Genomic DNA, 10,380 nt, shown 5'->3' with positions numbered 1-10,380 from the left:
AACTGAGTTTGAACAATAAAATTTTAGTATACAAGGCAGTGATTAAGCCAATATGGAGCTATTGTATCCAACTTTAATGATCTGCGTCGAGATCCAATAAAGACATCCTGGAGAGATTCCAATCGAAGACCTTCCGCATTATCACAAATGTACGTGGTACATGCCCAAAGAATACATCAATCGTGATCTTTAAATGAAGACTGCCAAAGAAGAAATTGCCAGTTACGCCCAAAAATACGACATACGACTACAAAACCACCCCAACAGACTACCGAAGAACCTAATGAGACCCCAGACAAACAGAAGGCTAAAGCGCCACCTACAAGCGATCTACCAACAAGATTTTAAATTTTAAATTTTTAAAAATATTTTATTTATTAGAGTTTTATTTATAGGGTTTTATTTATTAAAGTCACAAATAATTTTGTTAAGTACTAAACTTATGATTTCATAGGTTATTATCACTGGACGTGCTCCTGAAAGTCTCTTTTAATTTTTAAACAATTTAATTATTTTAATCATAATCATTATTACAGATCGTAAATAAATGGGATGTTAAAAAAATTGGTATTGTCAAAAGAGCACTATATCATATTTTCGTTGTTATTGATACGATTTTCATGTACGAGACGTTAAATGGAACGGGAGGGGATATCGAATACGTATAGATAGAAAACAAACACAATGGCATTGCCAAAAGGACACTATATCGGATCTCCTTTGTTATTGGTACGATTTAAACGTTCGAGACGTTAAATGAAAGAGGAGTTGGTAGCGAATATGTTGAGATATAAAACAAACACATAGACATTACCAAAGGGGCAATATATGGTATCTTTGGTGCTATTAGTCCGATTTTAACGTAAGAGACGTCGAATGAAAGAAATTGAACACCGAGGATATCGTATGAAAAAACCAACGTATCTTCGTGGCTCTATGGAATACAACCGGGCTCTTACAATATAACATTTATCACACAATTAAATTTTAATTTTTAATTAGTTTAATTTTTTAGTTAAATTTTTAATTTTTTACAAAATTACGTTTTTCAATTTGTTTATATTATGATGTCTACTTTATCAATATTATAAATAAACACGAACAAGAAACATGATTTTTTTACCTTACCTCACAGAAAAACTCTCTGTTTTTCTTAAGAGGTGTTTTCTTCAAATCTTAAGAGGTTTTAAATAAAATTTAACGTTAATTTTGTTATTTGATGTAAATACAGTTCAATGCTATTAACCATTTGCGGTTGAACGAAATGGTAAATAAGAAAATTGTGAACAAAATTTAAAATGGGACAAGGTTTTTTTTTGGCACAGGCTTTTGCCATTCAGCCAGTCACAACTGTTTAAGTTCTTCATAAAGCAAAGAAAAGAAAGTAATTATCACAATACCTATTTGATTATCAGTAAGGAATATACATGGTTACTCGCTTCTCGTCTAGGGACCCATCAAGACATTAAATTAATACACAAACTAGACTGGGTCACGGAAAGAAGGTTTTAAACAAATGGGGTAAAACAAAGGTTAATAGTTTAACTGTGCTCACACAAGTTAAGGTTACTTTTTGAAATAAATTCTGTTAAATAGTCATATACGGTTTTATTATTTAATGACAAAAGGTAGCAAATGTTATAGGGAGGAAGGATTTTACGGTTGATTAAATTTTTTATTAAGTCATCAGTTTGTTGTATATATTTTGTACATTCAAAGAAAATATGGTTTAAATCTGCTTCTTTTTGACAATCTTCGCATTAACTGGAACTTAAAATTCTAAGTTTTGCCGCCAGATGGGCTGGATAACACGCGTGTCCAGATTTCATTCTGATAATAGATGTAATGTATCTACGTGGGACAGAGTCATTTTTAAACCAAAATTCACTCGGGATTGTGGGTTGTATTAGTGCATATTGTGAGTGGGAGTGTTGACTATATTCATAATATTCTTGTTTCCACTGCTTGTTTAGATCATTCTTGATTTTTATAAATACATCTGGAATGCAGAGCTTATAATCTGTTTTCACACCCAATGGCTTTCTTAGGTAATATATCTACATGCTCATTATACTCGAGCCCTATGTGAGCTTCAATCCACAAAAATCTAACTGTTCTTTGCTCATGGTGTAATTCAAAAATAATTTTTTTAATTAGAAGAATGTAAATATTTGTGTTTTTACTGGGTAAAAACATAGTCTCAATGGCTAAAAGAACCGACAAAGAATCAGACGCAATTGTTGCGGAGCTGTCATTGGAACTCTTAAAATACCTTTATTTTATTGACGAAATGCCCCTGAAGATACTCTAGGAGCGAAAGTATACTTGGGCCAGATTAAATTAAATTCACTGCTCGATATCTGCCTTTCACTTTGTAAAATTAATAAAATATTAGTTAAAATGATTTAAAAAGACAGTATTATTTATGAAATAATCTCAGCGAATTACACTCGATCTCTAAAATTATTATCGACTTGTTGCCCTCGTGACACTTTGATACTCCCCTTCAGGTCGTGAAATTAAAACTGTCAAAGTGTCACTCGGGAATCAAATCGATAATGTTCGAGCTCTCGTGCAATTACTACTGATAATCGATTTAAAAGGAACATTTTTGAATTTTAGAAATATTGTACAGTCTCCCTTCCTTATCAGTGTTCTTGTTCAGTAATTCTTTAATTTTGTTAAAATAAGCGTCGATTTTGATACGACGCCGACGGCAGCATTCCTGAATCAGATGAAAAAATAAAAATTTTAAGTATGTAACATATGAAACTGTGGTATAGATTATTGCAATGCTGGCCAGGTTCTTTTTCTTTATTCCTGATTATAAAGTGGTAGGGAAAGATAGTAAATGAGATTGTTATTTTTTTTTATTAATTGATACCGTTCCAGAACAAAACTTATTATTTTTACGAAAGAAATAATGTTACCATTTTTATGTAAAAACTTTAATATTTAGAAAAAAATAATAATAACTTTAATATTTAGCTTATAAGAGAGAGCAAATAACTACTAATGGGTGATCATTTTTTGCCGAAACAAGGGTAGATCATTATAGTTACTATTAATGAAGCTCTCTATATAACTCATTTTGTTGAACATACTAGTTGAAATATGTCACTCAAAATATATAATGCCTTATTTGGGAAGTTAACAACTTTTGAAGGTAATTTTTTAAGTACATTAGAAGTTTATACGTGTAAGTATTCAATAATGATTCTAATTCATATTTTTCATTTATATCGCTATCGTGGTTTTTAGCTACTCAATGCTTGTGCTTATCAAAGCAATAACATCTGTGGAATTTAGGCAACAAAACTTTAGTTGATATTAAGACTTCTGTTTTTTTACGCATGGTGATTTGATGTGAGAGGTAACAAATTGAGGAAACATAGCTATCTACTACTCGTCGAGTAGTATGTTTCTCGACAATAGGCCTCATAGCCCCCATAAGTATGATAAAATCCATTTCTAAAATCCATAAGTCGAAAAAATCTCGAATAAAAGTTACTTATTTTTACGTAAGAAATCCAAATCTACAATAAAAAATGGGGGCTGCCTATTAAGATTTTAAAGTAACCCCCCAACCCACCTCTGTGGGGGGTCATGGTTGGTGCTATTCGATATAGTTTTTAAAAATATTGAATAAGTGTATTTTTCAGTTTTTCGATCTGATGTTCATTTCGCGAAATATCGCGGGATTCGTATTTAAAATATTAAATTTATCCCCCACCCCTCTCCGTGGGAAGTCCTGTTTGGTATCATTCGATAGATTTTTGAAAAATATTGAGTACGTATTTTTTAATTTTTCGATCTCTCATCGATTTCGCGAAATATTCGCTTTTCCTTGTGAAACTTTAGGACTCACCCATTTTCTTACGCCCCGCCCAAATCGTCAGATTTTTGAAATGTACACTCTTTTGCTGTATCCCGAATAAAGTACGTGCCTCCTAGTGGCGGGATACGGGCAACAATACATTAGCTTATAGGGCAGTCCTTACTAGTAGGGATCCAGGCCTGGGTGCGGGGTAATACTGCACTTTGGTTGCATTGGTGGTGTATTGGCTAAACGTGCAGGGCAGGGTATGGTGCTGATAGAAAAGGCATTCAGGCATCAAATATCCAAACAAAATCTTTTCAGACCATAATAATGAAAATACCTTCTCCAATGATATATATAAAAAACTTATATTGAAATGATGGCATCTCCTGAGGTAAAATGTGCCGGAAGTAAAATGAGCCTCCGTTCGGATTTCCGGGTGGGAACTATCTCAGGGGGAACACCATTGCAGGTTAGAAAAATCAGGATAGGGTCGTGGAATCTTGGTAGTCTTACAGGTAAGAGTCTGGAGTTAGTGGATGCGCTCAAACGAAGAAGAGTTCAAATTGCTTGTATTCAAGAAACTAGGTGGAAAAACAAAGGGCGAAAGAACTAGGTGAAGGATACAAATTGTGGTATGTAGGGAGTAGTAACACTAGAAATGGAGTTGGTATAATTGCTGATAGTGAACTGAAAGGTAACGTAGTAGAAGTTGTAAGAACGAGTGATAGAATAATTTCAGTGAAATTTGTAATTGATAAAGAGGTATTGAATGTTGTGTGTGTATGCTCCCCAAACAGGTCTGGGTAAGAATGAGAGAAGAGCTTTCTATGATCAATTAGGAGACGTACTGAGTGATATTCCAGCAGAGGAGAAAGTTATAATAGGAGGTGATTTCAATGCACATGTGGGCCAAACCAAGACAGGATATGAAACAATACATGGGGGATTAGGCTTTGGAACTAGAAATGAAGCTGGAAATGGCATGCTTGAATTAGCAACAGCATAGGATATGGCGATTGTTAACACATTCTTTAAAAAGAGAGAAACTCAACTTATTACCTACAAAAGTGGACAACATCAATCCCAAATAGACTACTTCACGATAAGGAAAGAAGACATACGTGAATGCAAGGTAATAGTTAGTGAGACAGTAAGCCAACAACATAAGCTGCTTGTTCTGGACATCGAAGTAAAAAGCGAAACTAAACAAAAATATCGGAGAGGACCACAAAAAATCAAGTGGTGGCTGCTGAAAGATGAGAAAGAAGGTCTATTCAGGAGAGGAATAGTAGAAAAAATATGTTGGAACACGAAAGGAAGCCCTAATACAATTTGGAGAAAAATGGCCAGTAGTATTAGATAGACTGCTATTGAAATACTTGGGAAAACGTCAGGAAAAAAGTTTGAGGATAAAGAGACTTGGTGGTGGTCAAACGAAGAACAATAAAAGAGAAGAGAAAATTATATAAAAAGTGGCAAGGAACCAGATCCGACACAGATCTTCAAAACTATATGGTGGCGAGAAAGGAAGCGAAAGTAGGAGTAGCATAAGCCAAAGCAGAAGCGTATTCAAACCTATACGATCAACTTGATACTAGGGAAAGCGAAACGAAGATATATAAAATAGCCAAACAGAGTGCAAAGAAAGCAAAAGATTTTAATCAGATTAGATGTATCTGAGATGAAAATAATAAAATACTAGTTCACGAAAGGGATGTCAAAAAGAGATGGAGAAAATACTTTGACAGCTTATTAAATGAAGAATTTGACAGACAGCCTGTAGGGTCAACGGAGACAGTAGCAGCAATGGTTACCAAAATAACCAACGAGGAAGTGGCTCAAGCTCTTCAAAACATAAAGAAAGGAAAAGCGGTAGGACCAGATGATATTCCTGGGGAAGTATGGAGAGCATTGGGAGAGACAGGAACAAGGTGGCTAGCAGGTCGATTTAATAGAATTATGGAAGGCGGACAAATGCCAGACGAATGGAGAAGCAGTATACTGGTACCTGTTTACAAAAACAAGGGAGATATACAACAATGTACAAACTACAGGGCTATAAAACTGCTTAGCCACACCATGAAAATATCGGAAAGAGTAATTGATAAGACGGATACGTGAAGCGACCGAAATATCCGAGAATCAATTTGGCTTTATGCTGGGTAGATCAACAACAGATGCAATTTTCATTATAAGGCAGTTGATGGAAAAATACAGGAGTAAAGAAACAAACTCTCATATGGCATTCATTGATCTTGAGAAAGCATATGATAGAGTTCCTCGAGAGATTCTGTGGTAGGCACTCAATAAGGAAACAGTCCCTGGTGAATATGTAAAGATTGTGAGGGATATGTATGAGGGAGTAAGGACTAGTGTTAGGTCAGGTGTGGGAGAGACTGATAAATTTCATGTGAAAGTAGGATTGCACCAAGGCTCTGTGCTTAGTCCGTATTTATTCTCATTAGTCTTGGACCAGATAACAGCGAAACTACGGGGTAACATTCCATGGTGCTTAATGTATGCTGATGATGTCGTGTTAGTAGGAAATAGTGAAAGAGACTTAGAACAAAAACTGGAACAATGGAGACAAGCTCTGGAGGAAAAGGTTTAAAACTTAGTAGGACAAAAACAGAGTATTTGGAATGTTCATTTAAAGATGGAGCTACTACAAATAAAATGGTATCTTTGGATGGTGAAATGATTGTGAAAAGCAATAGTTTTAAGTACCTAGGATCGGTATTACAGAGTAATGGAGAAATATAGATGGAGATGCATGCAGTAGAATTAGGGTTGGATGGATGAAGTGGAAAGAAGCGAGTGGTGTGTTGTGTGACAGAAAAATTCCAATGAAGCTGAAGGGAAAATTCTATAAAACAGCCATAAGACCGGCTAAGATGTACGGAACTGAATGTTGGGCAGTGAAAAAGAAAGAGGAACAACGAATGCATGTGGCGGAAATGAGAATGCTTAGATTGATGCGTGGAGCGACAAAGAAGGATAAAATTAGAAATGAGTATATTAGGGGAAGTCTAGGTGTGGCACCAATTGATACCAAAATGAGAGAGCATAGGTTAAGATGGTTTGGTCATGTTCAACGTCGAGACGTTAATCACCCAATACGAATAATAGCCGAAGTGCAGATTTTTGGAAGGAGTAGGAGAGGAAGACCAAAGAAGACCTGGGGGGAGACGATAAAGCAGGACATGTTGGTAAAGGGGACTAACATTGATATGACCCAAGATAGAATTGTGTGGAGAAATGCAATTAGGGAAGCCGACCCCGCACAAGGATAAGGCAAAGAGAATGATGATGACTCTTTTGCATGTACTTAAGAGCCAACAGTAGCGATGAACAGGTAGCAACAAAATATAACTTCGGGAGATGGTATCATAAACTTTAGCAACAGTGGTAATCTTTGACATTATCTAAGATTCTTATTTTGACAATATCATATTCGCGCTAAATGGAAGTAATAGAAAACGATTTTATTATTGGTAAATACATATTTATAAAAATAAACCAAAATGGGTGAAAATTTTATGTTAAGATAGGTATTTGCATGAAATATCTAATAATAAAACAATAATAAATAATCATTTTTCGTTGTGAAGCAAAACAAATTTTGATTTTCGCATAATTTTGGCACGGTTTTTAATGAACTTTTTCTTAAACGGTTTCACTTTATTTTTCGCTTGATTTACTTTTCCCATTTTGTTAAACTATTGATAATATTTTAGAATAAAAAATCCTCCTAAAACTTTATATACTCGCATTATAATTCGAAATATGTTTACGTAAAATATACTTACCTACCTACATATAACTAAAACTCACAATTAACAGCAATCTATTCTTTCAAAGAGGCCAACAACTTATACAACAACAACAAAAATATAATAAATTAACTATCAATAAACACTACTTTCCTATGAAACATCAATAACGAATTCTTAAATTAGCACACTACTGCACTGAACAGATATCGATAAAGATGACAGAACACTGTTCTGACGCAGGTTTGTCAAAATGACAGTGATAATTTCTCTATGTTGCCTAATTAGTTATTAGTTATAATAAGTTAGATTTCTTGTTAGAAATTAAAAAATTAGTAGTTCCAAGATTACACAAAATCTAGCCATGATAAAAAAGTTTATTTAAAGAAAGTTTTTTTTCTTCTTAATGGCGATACAGGCTCGTTTTTTAATTAAAGAGTAATTTCCGCATACTAATATATTTCTCAATTTGGGCTCCGTACCGCCATTCTTTATTATATTACGAATATGTGTGTCAAATATCTCTACAAAATATTTAAAATTACAGCCGCAATCTTGGAACGCGTTTGCTACTACCTGTTGATCGCTACTGTAGCCTCTTAACTTACCTTATCTTAATCTGACAATTTCGAGTATTTTTAAGGATAGATTTTTTTGGTATATATTCACAATCATAAAATGTATAAAAAAAATAAAAAATAAAAACTTGCATTGGGATTCGAACCCGCGTGCTTAGATATGAAATCCACTTACACACACCCGTCTCCCGACTTAACCACTTACGTGAACATGTGGGAAGATAGGCTAACGGTGTAGCGTTTGAAAAAACTCCAACATTAATTTAAAATCCCAATTCCCAAAAAAATGTCTATTTTCCAATTTATTTTGTGAGTTTGTATATCATTAGAGTATTTTAAAGCCGTCCCTGTATACAGTATTTAGGTATTGCACAATGGTATGCAATAGTAAGAAGTGCTGACGTTTTGATGCGTAAAAGAACCTTCTAGAATAAAGTTCCGAGTTTTGTCAAGTCAGCGCCCCTAAGGATCAAAATCGCTCGGTACTTCCGTCGTACTTTTCCCCGATCTGTGGCTTCAGACCGAAGCGCAGATCAGTCCGGTTTGATTTCTTCAAGCGTGAAGATCGCTTGCCGACTCACCCCAAAAGGGCGTGGTGCCTTTTGTTACCCGCCGGTAAAGGGTATAGTATGTCGTTCTGGAAGATCTAGTGTGAGGGCACGATGTTTTTTTTTTTACCCCGTAGTGAAGTTGGGTGCTCTTACACTGTGTTTGAGTTGTGACGCAGTACTATACGCCGGCGTGGTATGAAGTCCCTGTATCTTGTCCAAGTTCCTGTTTAAATGAAGTCTTCCGAGTCCCGATTGATGTCCTGATGTAGACATTTTGAGTTCCAGTCCCGTGATGTTTATCCAGTTGATTGCCCCGAAATAAAAAGGAAGCCATGAAGCCCACCTCAGGTCGATGACCCTGCTTGTTTGTAGATGAACCCCCTTTCCGTGTAGTTTGTGACGTGTGATAAAGGATTTTGTTTAAATATGGTATGATATATTTTTTTAAATTTTGCAAGGATCCCAAATGGATAAATATTTTTGTTGGTAAAGAGTTTTGAAAAATAATAGTTGTTTGTGCTTTCATGATGCAACTTGTAAATTAAAATGACAGTGACTTTGACCTTTGACAGCTGCGTCAAAATTTTGTTTTGACATACACTGTCCAACAAGTTCTTTTGTCATTCTTTTGTTATGTTAAATTGAAGATTTTTTTTGTAATGTAAAAGATTTGTAGATATTTTGTCCTGTAAAATCATTTCCTGTTAAAAGTTTTTTTGTTTGTTTAAAAAAAAAAACCACCGTAAAGTTTTAAATAAATGTTTGTGAAAGTGTATCTATCATCTCATTTCTGTAGCCTTTGGAAAAATTTTAACAGAAAACTAATGCAACTGTATGAAAGTTTTAGTTCAGAAGAAAAGAAAGAATATGGCATAGAAGCCAATAATAAGGAAAGATGTTGTCCCAATGTAACCCCAAAGAGGAATCAATGATGATTGTCCCCCCGATTGGTACCCGTAAGTAAGAAAGTATCCAGTAAGTACCCATAGGTGAAATAGAGGATTTATTTCAAACGGCGTCCCTTTTTGTTAAATAGTAGAAAGATCCTCTAGTCAGAGTAAGTACCCTTATGTATTTAGTTATGGTAGTGTAGTCATCTTAACACCCCTTCACCCTCCCTAACGAATCTACGACCTAGCTCCCGCACAATAAATGAGCTGCCGTCCCGCAACGAGGCTTTATGTGTCTGCTTCTTCTTCTTTAGCCCCATTCTTACCCCCCAGTATCTCTATAGATAGTCTTTCCTTGTTCCCATATGAGCAGACATGTAAAAACGCTTCAAAATGGCCCCGGCAACGTGGGGCCTGTACTTTTTTTGGCCTCCCTCAGACCCCATTTGCATGTTCCCACTACCATATCCCTTTAGCCTCCTTTCGGTCTCATTTGTACTACAACTGTTAGGCAGTGCCCGTCTTGGGTAGCCGATCTCAGTTTGTGGTGCAAGTGTTTCCGATAACATGGAAGCTCGACTCGTGTCATGTTTTGTATGCCCATTGTTACAGGTCTAGCTTGTAGACATGTTCAACTAGTAGTTAGCCTATCTACTAGTCCCCAATATCTTTAGCCACCCCCCCACTTAGTGTTACGCTTGTAATACTTGTAACGTACACCCTGAAGTTTGACCCGAGTAAATATCGCCCCAGTCTTCCCATGTA

At 35.4% G+C, this 10,380-nt stretch overlaps 1 protein-coding gene across 1 annotated transcript in view; it reads left to right on the top strand.

The window, feature by feature from the left end:
• Positions 1–8,628: 8,628 nt before the first annotated feature.
• The window catches only part of LOC126880339 (uncharacterized), an 85,102-nt gene continuing 83,350 nt past the window's right edge, over positions 8,629–10,380 (top strand). Inside the window, exon 1 of the transcript XR_007696572.1 lies at positions 8,629–9,782. The gene's annotated coding sequence lies outside the window, so the exon portion shown is untranslated. The remainder of the gene's footprint in view (positions 9,783–10,380) is intronic.

Source organism: Diabrotica virgifera, chromosome 2, assembly GCF_917563875.1.
Source record: "Diabrotica virgifera virgifera chromosome 2, PGI_DIABVI_V3a".
NCBI lineage: Eukaryota > Metazoa > Arthropoda > Insecta > Coleoptera > Chrysomelidae > Diabrotica > Diabrotica virgifera.
This window is presented reverse-complemented; position numbering and strand designations above follow the sequence as displayed.